The sequence below is a fragment of the Podarcis liolepis genome, assembly GCF_965112155.1.
Source record: "Podarcis liolepis genome assembly, chromosome: 3".
In the NCBI taxonomy this organism is placed as follows: domain Eukaryota; kingdom Metazoa; phylum Chordata; class Lepidosauria; order Squamata; family Lacertidae; genus Podarcis; species Podarcis liolepis.
The window spans coordinates 6,536,301-6,554,177 of NC_139557.1; the positions used below are offsets into that span (position 1 = coordinate 6,536,301).

A 17,877-nucleotide genomic window follows, 5' to 3' on the forward strand; every position below is an offset into this window, starting at 1 on the left:
CCAATTTTGCAGCTAGAAATCCTAAAACCAACTGGGGAACAGCAGGCCTTAGTTCAGGGTGGAATGTGGGGACGGGTTTCTCGTGTTTTCACTGTACCATCTCTGAGCTGCCTCTGCTGATGGGCCCAAGAATTAGGTTCATCAAGAAGTCTATATCGTTTTGTTTCAGGGCTTTCTGGAGAAAAATGCCAGTAGTAGTTTCCTATGCAGCTAAACACAGTGGGGGACTTTGCAGTGGCAGAAGCCCCCCCCCCCATTGCTGATGGGGCACTTCCAACATGTCCTTCAACAAAGATCAGGACGTGAGGGCTGCAATGTTAAAATGTCTATAAACCGAGCTTACAGAAAATTGGCTGTACATAATATGTCCATCCCAATGTTATGCAAGCTTGTAATAATAATAATAATAATAATAATAATAATAATAATAATAATAATAATAATTTATTATTTATACTCCCGCCCAGCCAGATGGGCGGCTTCCAAAAAAATATTAAAATACAGTAATCCATCAAACATTAAAAGCTTCCCTAAACAGGGCTGCCTTCACATGTCTTCTAAAAGTCTGGTAGTTGTTGTTCTCTTTGACATCTGGTGGGAGGGCATTCCACAGGGTGGGCACCACTACCGAGAAGGCCCTCTGCCTGGTTCCCTGTAACTTGGCTTCTTGCAGCGAGGGAACCGCCAGAAGGCCCTCGGTGCTGGACCTCAGTGTCCGGGCAGAATGATAGGGGTGGAGATGCTCCTTCAGGTATACTGGACTGAGGCCGTTTAGGGCTTTAAAGGTCAGCACCAACACTTTGAATTGTGCACGGAAATGTACTGGGAGCCAATGTCGGTCTTTCAAGACCGGTGTTATGTGGTCTCGGCGGCCGCTCCCAGTCACCAGTCCAGCTGCCGCATTCTGGGTTAGTTGTAGTTTCTGGGTCACCTTCAAAGGTAGCTCCACATAGAGCGCATTGCAGTAGTCCATGAAATGACAAAATGCCAACCCAGTTTGGCCAAATGGCCTGATAAGAGTTAAATTACATGTGCCATACAAATTCCAGCAGCATGTCTCATAGTAAACAGAATAGATATGTGTCTGAAAATGTAAGTGAATATGAGTCTGGGATGAGCTGCACAAACTATTAAGCAGCCTAGTGTGGAGGCAAGTCTAGATCTAAGATAAAATGGGTATTTCACTCCCCCTGGGAATTCCAATAGCTGCAATGCATTGCTTTTTTGTGTTTCATATGAATCAAAAAAATAATCTATATCCAAGAGTGAATAAAACCAGACTAATATTAGCATTGTTAAGCAATTTCAGTGTTGAGTTGTATTGTCGCCTCTTTTTTTTAAAAAAGGCTTAATCATTTGATACGAAACAATGAGAATAGCTCTGGGTTAAGGAAACTGTGAATACTTCTTGCTTAAGCTACCGTAAATGTAGAGCAATGGCCTTATCAATATATTTGATTTGAGATTATGTGCCTGCAATTTAAGCATTTTATTTCAGAGTAGGTGCAGGATTTCCAAAATGGACCATGCCGTAAAAAGCCCCGTCTATCTTACGAAACAGTGGAAGGTATTCTGACCCTGTCCTCTAGTGGGGAAATGTCAACATTGCAGAAGGTGAAGCCGTGTTTTCCAAGCAAGAGGAGAACTAAATAAAAGTTATTCAGTACAGTATATCGGAAAGGTACAAATCCGAACTGATTCAAATGTATTATGATTTCCAGGCCTTTTGAGGAACCTGAACAATCAAGGTGACCTTGTTGCCGTGACTTACATGATTTCATTTTAAGACTGAGTTCTACAGCACGCAGTAGATTCCTACAGGCATGTAAGGGTTGCATGTATCTGGGCAAACAGAAGGCAGCTTCAAAAATTTTGGAATCCAGCTCCTCCTCTCCATTGCGTAAGTGGTTTAAGTGCTAAACAAAAGGAGGAGGGATTGTCAAGCTAATGCACTACACTTAATTGTCTTTTCATTTAAGTTTTTTTTTTTTTTCATCAGACAAGTCTGTTTCATTGGAAATCAGTGCTTCTACCTGAACTTTTCTCTGGGAGCTATGCCATGCCTGAAGGCAGCAAAATGTTCCAGATGACAGGTTCCTGTGCCACAACCCTGTGTTGGTGTTTTGGTGTGTACACAGGTGAAACTCGGAAAATTAGAATATTGTGGAAAAGTTCATTTATTTCAGTAATTCAACTTAAAAGGTGAAACTAATATATGAGATAGACTCATGACATGCAAAGCGAGATATGTCAAGCCTTTATTTGTTATAATTGTGTACAGCTGATGAAAACCCCAAATTAACAATCTCAGAAAATTAGAATATTAAATGAAATCAGCAAAACAAGGACTGCAAATAGAGCAATACTGGACCTCTGAGAAGTAGAAGCATGCACATCTACTCAGTACTTGGTTTGGGCCCCTTTTGCATCAATTCCTGCCTCAGTGCGGCGTGGCGTGGATGCTATCAGCCTGTGGCACTGCTGAGGTGTTATGGAAGACCAGGAAGCTTCAATAGCAGCCTTCAGCCTTCAACTGAGATGTGTGAAGTTATGGACTGATAGAATGCTTTGGTTCATCCACACTGAATATTCTCTTTTACACACAACAAACTGAGTGTCCCAACACATTCTGAAAAAATGAGAGAGATGCTTTGGTTATAAAGAGAGCTCCCTGAGTATGGTTTAGGATGGGGCCCAAGATACCCTGTTCTTTTCTGCAATGGCAGCATTAGAATAGATTGGTACCTGCAACCCACAGATAATCACATGCAGTATCTCAGATTGTAACTTCATGAAGCATGCATGCTGGATCCTATAGACTGTCCAGAAAAACACTTGTGGCTACATGGTACAGTACTTTGATATGCTTGCCAATAAAGCTCTTTTCGCCTGCTGTAAGTTATGGCCATTCAATTTGTTCAGGAGCAAATATGGATTGTGTGGCTACTGGTGAGTGTAATTTATAGCAGAACAGCTACTAAATCATGCCGTTGGCATTCTTCATTACAATAAAGTTGTCTAATTGAAAGAAGTCCTCATTGACAATCTGACAGGTGGGACCTATCTTAAAAATGAATTTTGAATTATTGTGACTGCAGTTCCTAAATCGAGCTACTGTAGCTGTTAATCCTTGAAACAGGGCCCATATTCACCTAAAGCAGAGCTCTCAAGTGCTCTCTAGGTTCAAGCATAATTTGTTCCCAATCTATAGACTGCCAAATGAATTTGATGCTTTATGGTACTGAAATCAAATAAATCACCTTTTGATCACCTGAAAAGGCCTGCTCCAAATTCTAGGTTGTATAAAACAGACAGAAAACGGGGAGATTTTCCCCTTGACACTCATCTAGTCAGTCTAATTTTGCCATTAATAGAGCAAAGGTGACAGTTCTTTTTGTCAAACTGAGCTGGGTTTATGTCACCTTATCAAATACTATATTTGATATTAAATAGAGCTGCAGCAATTAAATGAAATTGGATAAACTTTTAATTAGCTAAATTACCAACCCAGCTGCAGATATTGGTTTAAGTTACTAATTTTTTTTAAGTGCTTATAAAAATTGCAGGTGATAAGCATCAATGTAAAAGATGTATTCTTTTGGGACGTTCACTACATGTGTGATCTTCTAAAAAACACACTTCTTGCTTCAGAAATGTTGTTCTTTGCCCCCATGCAAATTTATTTGATAGATCCTAGCCTCACTATACCTGGGAGTAAGTCCCATTGAATTCAAGAGACTTGCTTCTTCATAGGCATGGTTAGGATTGTGCCGCAATTGATTAAAACTCAGATGCTCATATATTTCAGGTGATGCTCACCTGACTATCCTGGCCAAAGTCAGATGTCAAAACAGGAGAAAAATGTCCAAGATGCTAGGGAGCTGTATCAGTATGCAAGGGATATTGCCCATGTAATCGAATTTAGTACAGTCATATCTCGGGTTGAATGTGCTTCAGGTTGAGCGCTTTCGGGTTGCGCTCTGTGGCAACCCGGAAAACGGAGCGCGTTACTTCCGGGTTTCGCCACTCGCACATGCTCTCAAAATGATGTCACGCGCATGCGCAGAAGCAAAACGCGACCTGCGCACCGTCGCTTCTTACGTTCCATTCAGGATGCGAATGGGGCTCCGGAACAGTTCCCATTCGCATCCCGAGGTACCACTGTATATGGAAAATGTGCTAGAGAAATTTGGGGCCTTTTGTTCTGTCTGTCGGTGCCCTTTAGAGCCTGCCACAAACCAGACTAAAATATAAAGACTTATTAGATATAAAAATATAAAATATAAAGACTTATTAGAAAATAAAACCCCAAGGTGGTTGTCACCAATGGAAGCTAAGGCCCGGAAAAGACTCAATATGGAGGCCAATTGGCCCAAATATTGGGAGATACTAGAAAAGGATGGAGATACTTGGAGACTGCAGAGTTTGGAGAAACTAAAGGACAAAGTGCGAGATTGGTTACATTATGCTCAGATTAAGGAGGTTTTTAATTCGGATAAAAAAATAGGATTCCAGGTGGAAAAATCGAAATTAGAAACAGAACTGTTAGAACCTAAGACTAAGGTACTTTCCAAAATGTACAACTTGCTGTTAAAATGGAATACACAAGATGAAACGGTTAAATCAGCTATGATAAAATGGGCACAGGACATTGGGTACAATATTATGTTTGCTGACTGGGAAAGGTTATGGACCACTGGTGTGAAGTTCACGGCATGTAACGCCTTGAAAGAAAATGTTATGAAAATGATATATAGGTGGTACATGACCCCAGTCAAGCTTGCAAAAATATATCACCTGCCTGATAATAAATGTTGGAAATGTAAGGAAACTGAAGGAACATTCTTTCACCTCTGGTGGACCTGCCCTAGGGTTAAGGCTTTCTGGGAAATGATATATAATGAATTGAAAAAGGTATTTAAGTATACCTTCTCCAAGAAACCAGAGGCCTTCCTTTTGGGTATTGTTGACCAGAAGGTGTTAAAGAAGGATCGAATTTTTTTATGTATGCAACAACAGCAGCAAGAATACTCATCGCAAAACATTGGAAGACCCAAGATTTGCCCACCGTGGAAGAATGGCAGACGCAACTGATAGACTACATGGAATTGGCAGAAATGACTGGCAGAATCCGAGACCTGGGAGAAGAGGCAGTGGAAGAGGACTGGAAAAAGTTTAAGGACTATTTACAAAAATATTGCAAATTGTATGAGTGTTAAGAAAGATGCAGGACTGAAATCAACAGGGCACCAGCAACTTAGTTGAAAGAAATATGAGAACGAGTAAGATTTGAGATATAAGATATACTTGGGAATAACATTATGTCCAAATTAAGTTTCTAATTATTTGATAATAAGTCCTTAAAGTCGGGGACATAATTTTTGAAAACTACAAAATAAGTGTTGAAATAAGGTGATAAATTGCTGTTTATAATTTTTAACTGAGAACGCAGAAATGGGAGATGTGAGGAAGTCCAAAAGCTTAAGAAAAGATGAATGTGGAATGTTTGATTCTTTGGTGTGTTTGTTACTATATGTTATTATATGTTATCTTTGTTGTTTTTTCCGTTTGTTTTTTGCTGTTTTTCTTGTGTTTTGCATTGTGTTATATGTGAATTTAATGTTTAAAATCTTTAATAAATATTTTTTTTTAAAAAATAGAGCCTGCCACAAACCAACAATAACCTGTTATTGGAGGGTTAAGTGGGGTTAAGATTGCAGCCTTTCATCTCCCAGTTTCCTCCTGCTGGTATTTCCGTATTCCAGTACGATTCCAAGTTTGGGAATACTTCATATTAGAATACATGATGAAAACTCAAGTCAATCATGTAGACTTTACATTGACTACACTTGGCTGCATTAGACCACAAGGGATCGGGGAGTCCAACACTGAAATTTATTGCCAATGAAAAAAGCGTAATCAGCACAGAACATACCGCATCTATTAGAGCATCAATAGCGTCCTGAGTTTATTGAAGCCGCAATTCTGCACAGTATGATCACATCTTGTGCAGTGGCTATATTCCAGGAGGGGGTGCATATATGCAAAAATGTATATACCTGAACCACCTCCCTGGAACTGCCCCCGTTTGACCATCTTTATCTTCCAAGAAAGGCAGAGAGCTTTCAGACCCTCAGACTTGCTTACCTGGCTCTGAGATGCGCTCACAAGATCCCACGGGACTGTCTGAGTTCCTGCAAGATCTTGTGAGAGCATCCCGGAGCCTGCTAAGGAAGTCTGAGAGTTTAAAAGCTCTTTCCATGCAAAAGGAGCTTGTAAGCAGCGGCGTAGCGTGGGGGGTGCAGGGGGGGCCGGCCGCACCGGGCGCAACATCGGGGGGGGGCGCTCGCACTCGCAGCTCTCTGCCCCTACCTGGCTCCACGGGTTAGGGGGCGCAAATTACTTGCCTTGCCCCGGGTGCTGACAACCCACGCTACGCCACTGCTTGTAAGCTCTCCGCCTTGCGTGCAATTAATTTGCGAGATTTCAACCGGTTGGCTTTCAACTATGTAAGGTTGAAATTGTGCAAAATCGGATTATACTGTACACACTTATTTGGGATTAAAGCCCATCAAACGCCTAAGACTGTGCTGCAAACAGTGTTGGATTACCCAATAGGCACCCTAAACATGTATTTAGGATGCCAGCAAAGGATGTCGCCAAAAAAGAGAGACAGAGTACTGCTCTGCCTCTCAAAGCATAACCATTTTTAATTTACAGATAGGTAGCCGTGTTGGTCTGCCATAGTCAAAACAAAAAAATTCCTTCCAGTAGCACCTTAAAGACCAACTAAGTTAGTTCTTGGTATGAGCTTTCGTGTGCATGCACACTTCTTCAGATACACACTTTTACAAGATCACATTTACAAGATCATGTAAGAGATTTGCCTCCGACTTACAACATATAACAAAAGCCTTCATTTAACCAAACCAGCTCTGCTCACGCAAAATGTTGCCCTAACACATCCTGTCATTTAATCTAGCTCATGTCCAGGAGACTCTTTGTGGTACGTGCCAATTACCCTAATCTTAACCCGTATCTTTTCTATCTACCATTTTGAAAAAGAAGAAAGACTGAAAAAGCTTTAATCAGAAAGCCCTGTATGATCTCAGAGAAATAACCCTGGAGTGAAAATCATGCTTGTTCTCTTGTATCGTTTACTTTTGCATTTAAACGTTGATGAGAAACACTCCCTTGTAAGAGGGCAGATAGCACATCTTTCTAATAGAATTACACCAAAAGGAAGCACAGTCCTTTGACTCAAAGGCTAAAGTGGTAATGTGGGCAGGCAGAGAGACAGGACCATCGATGGCACAGTCAGGATTAGCCAGTGAGGCAGGGGCCTGAGGCTCTGGCAGCAGTCCCATTAACAACACCCCCAGCCATAGGCGCCGACTCCATGGGGCTTGAGGGGGCCCGAGCCCCCTCAAAAATTCGTTTGGGGGGGCTCAGCCCCCCCAATAATCTCGGGCGGCGGTGGGCGCGTCCGCGGCTTTTATACGGCGCCCGGCGCGCACCAGCTCGATAACGGGCACCGGCGCGGCGGGGGGCGCCGGGCCGGGGGAGGGGGGCGGCCGGCCTGTCTCCTTGGCAACCCCATTGAGCAGCGCCGGCTCCCCCGGGAGGGCCATCCCCCCGCGCCGCCGATCCCCAACACCGCCGACGCTGTGGCTGCCCGAGCCCGAGCCTGAGCCTGAGCCCGACCCGGAGCCCGAGCCCGAGCCGGAGCCCGAGCCCAAGCCCGTCAGTCAGGAAGGAAGGAGAAATGGGGAGGGAGACGAGGGAGGAAAATTGCGCGCAGGGTGAAGAAAGGAGAAGGGCGAACGAGACGAGCTTCCAACCCAAAAAAGGGCTGGAAGACTGGGAGGATGAAGGATCGGGAAAGAAAGCGACGCCTTCCCCGCCCTCGACGTCGCCCGCTTGGCGCAGGGCCGCTCCGCAGCCGCGGAGGACAGCTGCGTGGCTAGCAAGGTGTGCCGCGTAGAGCGCGGCCCTTGTGTGGCCCGGTGGCCAGGCAAGCTCGGGCGGGGACCCCCATGCAAATCTAAGACGGGAGAAGAGGGCAGAGCAAAGGGGGTCCCTTCCCCAACCTCCGGCTCTGAGACTTCCCTGAGCCCCAGAAAAGCGAAAGGATTTTCTCTTCTTCTTTTTTTATAAATATTTTATTAAGTTTTCAAATACAAAGTTAGAAACATACACTGAAGAAAAAAGTAAAAGAACAAGAAAAAGAAAAAAAGAAAAAGAAGAAAAGAAAACCAACCATTCAACACATTTTTTATATAACTAACTGGACTTCCTCGCATCTCCCTTACCCTGCATTCTTTATAATAAAGATATCAGCAAATTATTACCTTGTTTCGTACCTTATTTTGTACTTTTCAAATACTATACCTCTAAATTTAACATACTTTTCATCAGTTACTTATATCTTAAATTAAACATAGTATTACCTTAGATTTTGACCTTTTCTTACTTAAAATATAATTTCCTGTTTCCCAAATCTAATTGCTGAAGCTATAGTTTCCGAATCGTGTAAATTTTTAACATTCATACAACTTATATTGTTTTTGTAAATAGTCCTTAAATTTTTTCCAGTCCTCTTCCGTTGTTTCTTCTCCCAAATCTCGGATTCTGCCAGTCATTTCAGCCAGTTCCATGTAGTCCATCAATTGCGTCTGCCACTCTTCCAGTGTGGGCAAATCTTGTGTCTTCCAATATTTTGCGATAAGTATTCTTGCTGCTGTAGTTGCATACATAAAGAAAGTTCTATCCTTCTTTAACACTTTCTGGCCAACAATGCCCAAGAGGAAGGCCTCTGGTTTCTTGGGAAAGGTATACTTAAATACCTTTTTTAACTCATTATAGATCATTTCCCAGAAGGCCTTCACTTTTGGACAAGTCCACCAGAGGTGAAAGAATGTCCCTTCAGCCTCCTTACATTTCCAACATTTATTATCAGACAGGTGATATATTTTTGCAAGCTTGACTGGGGTCATGTACCACCTATAAATCATTTCCATAATATTTTCCTTCAAGGCATTACATGCCGTGAATTTCATTCCGGTGGTCCATAACCTTTCCCAGTCCTCAAACATGATGTTATACCCAATATCCTGAGCCCATTTTATCATGGCTGATTTGACTGTCTCATCCTGAGTGATTTTCTCTTCAACCTGCCCTCCATCCTCTTGCAGAAAACTCTTTGCCTGCCCTGCCCGTATTTCGTTTTTGCTTTTTAATTCCACACACGCACCCTTCGGACTTCGTGGCAATCGGGCGCGCGGGTGCGTTTCCTAAGAGAGTGAGGACCCCCGCCTCCTCCCCACCTGCTCCCTCGCCAGCCAGCCAGCCGCGCGCCCTAGCCGGAGAGCCCCGGCCGTCCCCGTCGCGCAATCGGCTGGATCTCCCTTCAGCAGGCCGTGCTCACAACTCGGCCCAGGGACCCCCAGCAGCGGATCTCCGGCTCAGCTGAAGAATCCGGCAACAAGCCCCCTCCTCCCCAATCGCTCCGCCGAAATACGCTCCAAAACCCCCCAGATAGGCCGCTGGCCGCCAAGTCTAGTGGCGCCCTGAGCGAGGGTCTCTCCCCAACACCGCCACCTCGAACTGCGTTCTCCCGGCTACCCGAGCGAACCAGCGGCAGGACCCCGGTATGGGCCCCCCCAATATTTTTTATAAGTCGGCGCCCCTGCCCCCAGCCCTCTATAGCAGCCCACTTGGCAGCTCCTCAGTTAGCCTGCTGCCCTCAGCACCGGTGGAGGATGCTGTTCCATTACCTATGCCAAAGTAAATCTAGTTATATTTTCTGCATATGCCTTTTGTTGGGGGAATCATGTAATTTTTCAAAAAACATGAGACTTTTCTAACTTACCTGATGCCATTATAAGCAATCGTCTTTGCTATACTCAGGCAGAAAAGTGGAGTGTTTAGGAGAACAAATGGCTGAGTGTGTGTGTGTGTAAAAGGTAAAGGGACCCCTGACCATTAGGTCCAGTCGTGGCCGACTCTGGGGTTGCGGCGCTCATCTCGCTTTATCGGCCGAGGGAGCTGGCGTACAGCTTCCGGGTCATGTGGCCAGCATGACTAAGCCGCTTCTGGCGAACCAGAGCAGCGCACGGAAACGCCGTTTACCTTCCCGACGGAGTGGTACCTATTTATCTACTTGCACTTTGACGGGCTTTCGAACTGGTAGGTTGGCAGGAGCTGGGACCGAGCAACGGGAGCTCACCCCATCGCGGGGATTTGAACTGCCAGCCTTCTGATTGGCAAGTCCTAGGCTCTGTGGTTTAACCCACAGTGCCACCCGCGTCCCGTGTGTGTGTGTGTATGTGTGTGTGTCTGTGTGTGTGTGTGTATATATATATATATATATATATTCACACCATATTGCCCTTCAAATCAGGAAGCAAAATGTACCAGGCTGGTCCTTGTCACGGTGGCAAACAGCTGTCTGCCTACAAAGTATTGATATCGGACTGGGGAGGAAGGCTGGTCTGGATGGCATCTGTGGGTCCCCTCTGAGCCTGTATTTATATCTACATAACGTAGAAAGAGAGGCTGTTAAAAGTTGCCAGACTTACACAATACACAGCTGGAGTGTGGTCTACACATCACACAAGACACCTCGTTTGCTAGAAATGTCTGTGTCATCCTTTCCTCCCATTTATTGTTGAAAAAGCACAGTTTAACTAGCCAATCTAGTTGTTTGTTACTGTGTTATATATTTTTGTGTTTTTATATTGTAAACCAACCTCTGATCATCAGATGAAGGGCAGTATAGACATTTAATAAAGAACTTAACAGATGCCTTCAGACTCTATGATGGAATATTGCCCTTGATTGCTTAATATGCCCTGGCCATTTTTGCAGCTTAGCAGACCGTTCCCCCCCTCTCTTTTCCTCAGTCTTTGCATGCAAAAGTGAAAGCATTATACAGGGGGACCTCGGGTTAAGAACTTAATTCGTTCTGGAGGACCGTTCTTAACCTGAAACTGTTCTTAACCTGAAGCGCCACTTTAGCTAATGGGGCTTCCCGTTGCCGCCACACGATTTCTGTTCTCATCCTGAAGCAAAGTTCTTAACCCGAGGTACTATTTCTGGGTTAGTGAAGTCTGTAACCCGAGGTACCACTGTATTCTATTCCTCTCCTGTGGACTGCCAGGCCTAGACCTTCAGGGCCTGCCTCTTATAGACACCAGCCTCCGTTAAATAATCCTGAAGAACTCCATGAGATAAAAATTAGGTGCCTAGTGCCTGTCGGCTTTCCCAGAATCTGTGGTTTTTCATTACATCTGATTTACACACACACACACACACACACTCTCTCTAATTAACATATGGAATCAGCTACCATAGGATAGCTTTAGATGGGAGTGCATGGAGGATACAGTTATCAGTGGATCTCTGCTGCCAGAAGGATCACAGGCGAGGTGGGAGTTGGGGGTGCATTGATGGCTCCCTCTTTGTGGCTGACTCCCCAAGGAGGCTTCATTACACACCTTGAGGCACCAGGCGGACACCTTCTTCAACCAGCCCCTTGGCTAACATCTGATACCCTTCAAAGGGGAGTTGGGGGGCATTTGTGGGAGGGAGGGAGGGAGGGGTTTTTGTTTTGTTCTTATTATGCATTACATCTCCTTGTATTGTTTTTTATGCTGTGAACCGCTCTTGCATCCCTTCTCTTTTACACCTCTCTTTTAAATCAGAACCAGTGAAGGTCCTGTGTGAGTGTCTGGAGGCGGTTGGAGGATGGATGGCAGCTAACAGATTGAGGTTGAATCCTGACAAGAGAGAAGTACTGTTTCATGACTCCCTGGTCCTGAATGGGGTAACTGTGCCCCTGAAGGACCAAGTGTGCAGCCTGGGAGTCATCTTGGACTCACAGCTGTCCATGGAGGCACAGGTCAATTCTGTGTCCAGGGCAGCTGTTTACCAGATCCATCTGGTACGCAGGATGAGACCCTCCCTGCCCACAGACTGTTGCGCCAGAGTGGTGCATGCTCTGGTTATCTCCCGCTTGGACTACTGCAATGCGCTCTACATGGGGCTACCTTTGAAGGTGACCCGGAAACTACAACTAACCCAGAATGCGGTAGCTAGACTGGTGACTGGGAGCGGCTGCCGAGACCATATAACACCGGTCTTGAAAGACCGACATGGGCTCCCAGTACATTTCCGAGCACAATTCAAAGTGTTGGTGCTGACTTTTAAAGCCCTAAACGGCCTCGGTCCAGTATACCTGAAGGAGTGTCTCCACCTCCATCATTCAGCCCGGACACTGAGGTCCAGTGCTGAGGGCCTTCTGGCGGTTCTGTCACTGTGAGAAGCCAGGTTACAGGGAACCAGGCAGAGGGCCTTCTCGGTAGTGGCACCCGCCCTGTGAAACACCCTCCCACCAGATGTCAAAGAGAAGAACAACTACCAAACTTTTAGAAGACATCTGAAGGCAGCCCTGTTTGTTGTTGTTGTTTAGTCATGTCCGACTCTTCGTGATCCCATGGACCAGAGCACGCCAGGCATTCCTGTCTTCCACTGCCTCCCGCAGTTTGGTCAAACTCATGCTGGTAGCTTTGAGAACACTATCCAACCATCTTGTCCTCTGTCTTCCCCTTCTCCTTGTGCCCTCCATCTTTCCCAACATCAGGGTCTTTTCCAGGAAGTCTTCTCTTCTCACGAGGGGGCCAAAGCTTCAGGATCTGTCCTTCCAGTGAGCCCTCAGGGCTGATTTCCTTCAGAATGGAGAGGTTGGATCTTCTTGCAGTCCATGGGGCTCTCAAGAGTCTCCTCCAGCACCAGAATTCAAAAGCATCAATTCTTCTGCGATCAGCCTTCTTGATGGTCCAGGCCTGTTTAGGGAAGCTTTTAATGTTTGATGTATTTTAATACTGGGTTGGAAGCCGCCCAGAGTGGCTGGGGAAGCCCAGCCAGATGGGCGGGGTATAAATAATAGGTTGTTGTTGTTGTTGTTGTTACAGCTACATCAGTGCTATTTTTCTAGAAAAAAGAGGTTCCAGAGCTCATCACGAACACCTCCCCCCTTCTTTTTAGAATGGCAAAGGCGCCCCCCTGAGAGGGGCCGGAACTGAGCTGCTGGGAGTTCCGGCGGACAAAAATCAGAAATAAATCCCCGCGCCCCGCTAGCAATGTCCCAAACTCGGGCGCCGTCAGCTGGCAGTGCGCTTTGTCGCCGCCCCCCGCTTGGTCCCCCCAGCAGCCCCTTAGGAAGGCCCTCTTTCCAAGCTGCCTCCCCCCAGAAAGGCACAAATACAAGATGGGTGACACCTGGCTTGAGAGCAGTACATGTGAAAAGGATCTAGGAGTCTTGGTTGACCACAAACTTGACATGAGCCAACAGTGTGACGCGGCAGCTAAAAAAGCCAATGCAATTCTGGGCCTCATCAATAGGAGCATAGCATCTAGATCAAGGGAAGTAATAGTGCCACTGTATTCTGCTCTGGTCAGACCACACCTGGAGTACTGTGTCCAGTTCTGGGCACCACAGTTCAAGAAGGACACGGACAAACTGGAACGTGTCCAGAGGAGGGCAACCAAAATGGTCAAAGGCCTGGAAACGATGCCTTATGAGGAACGGCTAAGGGAGCTGGGCATGTTTAGCCTGGAGAAGAGGAGGTTAAGGGGTGATATGATAGCCATGTTCAAATATATAAAAGGATGTCACATAGAGGAGGGAGAAAGGTTGTTTTCTGCTGCTCCAGAGAAGCGGACACGGAGCAATGGATCCAAACTACAAGAAAGAAGATTCCACCTAAACATTAGGAAGAACTTCCTGACAGTAAGAGCTGTTCGACAGTGGAATTTGCTGCCAAGGAGTGTGGTGGAGTCTCCTACTTTGGAGGTCTTTAAGCAGAGGCTTGACAACCATATGTCAGGAGTGCTCTGATGGTGTTTCCTGCTTGGCAGGGGGTTGGACTCGATGGCCCTTGTGGTCTCTTCCAACTCTAGGATTCTATGAAAGGCCACGGCTTGCCTTCCCTTCGTCTCGCTCGCCCATTCGGGGACGGGCGTGCGTAAAGCGCAGCCTTTCCCCGCGCGCAGCCCGGCCGGAGAGCCGCGGGACCCCCTTGGCTCGGAGGGGTCGAGCTGCGCAGGCCCGGCCTCCGCGTCTCCCAGCGAAGGAGCGCGGTCGGCGGCCAGGCTCCGCCTCGCCCAAGCCCGGCCGGCCGAGCAGGCGGGCGGGCGGGACTCCGGGTGCGCCTCCCCGACTTGTGCGTCAGAGCGCTGCGCGCCAGCGGAGGCCCGCCGTCTCCACGCCGCAGGTAGGAAGAAGCGCCGCTGAGCGAGGAGCGGGGCCCCCGGCTCGCGAGGAAGCAGGCAGGCGCTGGCCTTCCGTTTAGCCCGGTGGCGGTGGAGGGACTTCTCCGCAGGACCCGCAACGCCAAAGCGGGTGGCCTCGGGGGTCCCTGGGCCCAGAGCTGGTTGCGCCTTTCCGGGGAGGGGGGAGATCTGCTGGATCCGGCCGCGAGGGGTCCCCTGACCCCCCCAGAGGATCGCCCAGGGGCCTCTTCTGGAAAGTGCCCCCAACACCCCCCCAAAAGAAAAGGAAAGAAAGGAAAAGCTCTCCGCAGTTCTCATTTACTTACTTATTCTGTATACCGCCGCCCTTCATCCGTAGGTCCCAGGGCGGATCGCAGCATTAAAATCACCAAATACATATTAAAAACAAGAACAGGAGGAAAGCAAATCAGTAGCCCCCTTCTCCCCACCCCCTTCCACAAACACGTTTAAAAGGGTGTTAAAAATGTGTTTCTGGGAGGGGGTGGTTTTGTTTTGTTTCGATTATGTATTTTGTGTTTAGAGTGGATCCACACTAAGCATTTGTTAAAACATGTGCAGCACATGTTTAATGCACATGGCTTCCCCCTGCTGCCAAAGAACCCTGGGAATTGTAGTTTCCATCCTAGAGGGGCTACAGTTCCCAGAATTCTTTTCTGAGGGGAGAGGGAGGAGCCATGCGCTTCAAATTGCGGGGTGTGTGTGCTTCTATGTGCTTTAAATGCATGGTGTGCATGCGGACCTGGGCAATTCATTTGGCTATTGTAGTTAATGAAGCACTTTTTCCTTTTGAGTTGCATCTGCTGGGTTTGCAGGAGCAGAAAGAGTTTCTGCTTGTGTAAGGCAGGCTGCCTGGTTTTTGTCAAGAAGCACCAACCTTTGCTGCTGCTGCTGCTGCCTCCGTTTCCACCCAGGGGTGGGGAGAAGCCGCTCTTATGTGATTATGGCCAGGAAAGATGAAGTAGGGTGCGGGGTGGAGTCAGTGAAAATAGTGTGCCACCTTTTTGTACAACCCTTCGTGTTTGGGGCCAGATTAGGACACTGGCTGTGGGCACATTTTGGCCTACTTTGATTCCAGTCTGCTCCCACTACATGTGTTGGAAGCAGTGTTAGAAACTGAGATATGAAAGCTAGGAGCTGAATAACACCTTAAAACCTAGGTAATGGGTGCAAGAATGGAATGCCTAGGTGCGCTTTTTAATAACAGGAATACAAACTGAAAATGAATGAACTGCAGCTAAAATATTAAGTTAATTTTTCACATGGTCTAATCCTTCCCCTAGGGACGCAGGTGGCACTGTGGGTTAAACCACAGAGCCTAGGACTTGCTGATCAGAGGGTCAGTGGTTCGAATCCCCGCACCGGGGTGAGCTCCCAACTGCTCCTGCCAACCTAGCAGTTTGAAAGCACGTCAAAGTGCAAGTCGATAAATAGGTACCGCTCCGGCGGGAAGGTAAACGGCGTTTCCATGCGCTGCTCTGGTTCGCCAGAAGCGGCTTACTCATGCTTGCCACATGACCCGGAAGCTGTACACCAGCTCCCTCGGCCAGTAAAGCGAGATGAGCGCCGCAACCCCAGAGTCGGTCACGACTGGACCTAATGGTCAGGGGTCCCTTTACCTTTTAGTCCTTCCCCTGCCCACCCCTCTAATATTCTTAAGGGGTCTCTTCTCAACTCTTCAGAGAGCAGCTAGAAGTGGGGAGGCAGAAAAAGTCCTTTCCCTTCACTCTGCAGTTTTAATCTGAAATCTTAGTACTGCGCCCAGAGCTCAGAAACTGCTCACGCCAATGAAATTCCGTGTCGCAAAATGTGCCTAGAACAATGGGAGTTTCGAACACTGGTTTGTAGCTGAGTCCACGTGGCATTAGCCACAGTACCTTGTAGCTTCTTGACAAAGGCTCAGACAGCCCTTGCACTGGCACAGATGGCAGCTTCAGTGAATTGGAGTTTGGTTACGGGCCTGGGATGAATCTGTAGCCCTGCCACCTGTGTGGTGTGAACATCGACCAAGAAAGCAGCTTGCAGCTCAGCCTGGGGTGGGGATGTGACCTCACTACGTTTCAGGCCTCTAATGTGTACACAGCCTGTAGAGCTTGCCATCCTTTGCGATAAGCATCAGAGAGGCCTCCTTGTTAGCCTGCCTTTATGATAAGTTAGACTGGCAGCCACTAAGGAAGGCCTGTGTTATAAAAGGACCCTATTCTATGAGAGGCTCAATGAACGGCCCCTTCAGTCCAGCACTGAAAGCGGCTTTTAACTGATGGGATTTTATTGGCCATGGCAGTTTCTGTTGCTTGAATTACACCGTGAAATATCGGTGCTTGCTTATATATTGCATAACGTATTATGTAAGTTTTAAATATATTTTATGTTTTTGATGTTTGCCAGCTTGAGAAAGACTACACAGAAAGGCATGAGGAGGTATTGACAAATAAAACACCTGCCTAAACTGATTTCAGCAAAATACAGCAAATGAATGGATGAAGGCTTTTCAAGGGAAACCGCCCTCCAACAGCTATAGGTGAAAGTGCATCTGATTCCGGATTATTTTAAGCAAGGTACTGTTTTCTGCACACTTAACCCTACTTCTTAAATCATCTGTGCTCAGTGCACATACTGTTTTTTGGAGTTCTCAAACTCTTTCCTGAATGCTTGCACCCTGGTACTTTGCATTGTGCTGAGGTCCAAGCGTTCGGGCAGCTGTGACTGCAACGTGTGGACTGTGCGCAGCAGACGAGAAAGAGGATTCATTGAAACAGGGCGGTCTTTATTCCAGATTACTTAATCCAGAATGCTTTGGGTACTGCCGCTCCGCTGCTGGCACGTACTCCCCAGAAGGTTAGCCACAAGAGAATTGTAACCCAGCCCAGCTGATAAAGGTTCCTTCCTCCTGATTTACATGGTAAAGGAGACCAGGAAAAGGTCCAGAAATGGCCCCCCGCTATCGGATCTTTATGCTTCTGCATACTAGTTGCTGGAAGAAGGGAGGGTGCTTTAGAGCTCAGGTCTTGCTTGCAGACTTCCCACAGGCCTCAGTTTGACCACTGTGAGAGCAGAGGCTAGATTGGCTTGGTCCAGTAGGCTCTCCTTATGTTCTTTGTTGTTGTTTAGTCGCTTAGTTGTGTCCGACTCTTCGTGACCCCATGGACCAGAGCACGCCAGGCGCTCCTGTCTTCCACTGCCTCCCGCAGTTTGGTCAAACTCATGCTGGTAGCTTCGAGAACACTGTCCAACCATCTCGTCCTCTGTTGTCCCCTTCTCCTTGTGCCCTCCATCTTTCCCAACATCAGGGTCTTTTCCAGGGAGTCTTCTCTTCTCATGAGGTGGCCAAAGTATTGGAGCCTCAGCTTCACGATCTGTCCTTCCAGTGAGCACTCAGGGCTGATTTCCTTCAGAATGGAGAGGTTTGATCTTCTTGCAGTCCGTGGGACTCTCAAGAGTCTCCTCCAGCACCATAATTCAAAAGCATCAATTCTTTGGCGATCAGCCTTCTTTATGGTCCAGCTCTCACTTCCATACATCACAACTGGGAAAACCATAGCTTTAACTATACGGACCTTTGTTGGCAAGGTGGTGTCTCTCCTT

General features: G+C 46.9%; 3 long non-coding RNA genes across 3 annotated transcripts in view; 1 reads left to right on the top strand and 2 right to left on the bottom strand.

Moving 5' to 3' along the window:
- The window catches only part of LOC310703239, a 220,635-nt gene that overhangs the window by 170,556 nt on the left and 32,202 nt on the right, over positions 1-17,877 (bottom strand). The gene's annotated exons all lie outside the window — the stretch shown is intronic.
- The window catches only part of LOC310703205, a 67,640-nt gene that overhangs the window by 32,343 nt on the left and 17,420 nt on the right, over positions 1-17,877 (bottom strand). The window lies entirely within an intron of this gene.
- LOC310703201 lies at positions 13,243-16,820 on the top strand. Its single transcript, XR_014523984.1, has 3 exons — positions 13,243-13,257; positions 13,976-14,276; positions 16,681-16,820. It is a non-coding gene; the product is annotated as an uncharacterized lncRNA (long non-coding RNA).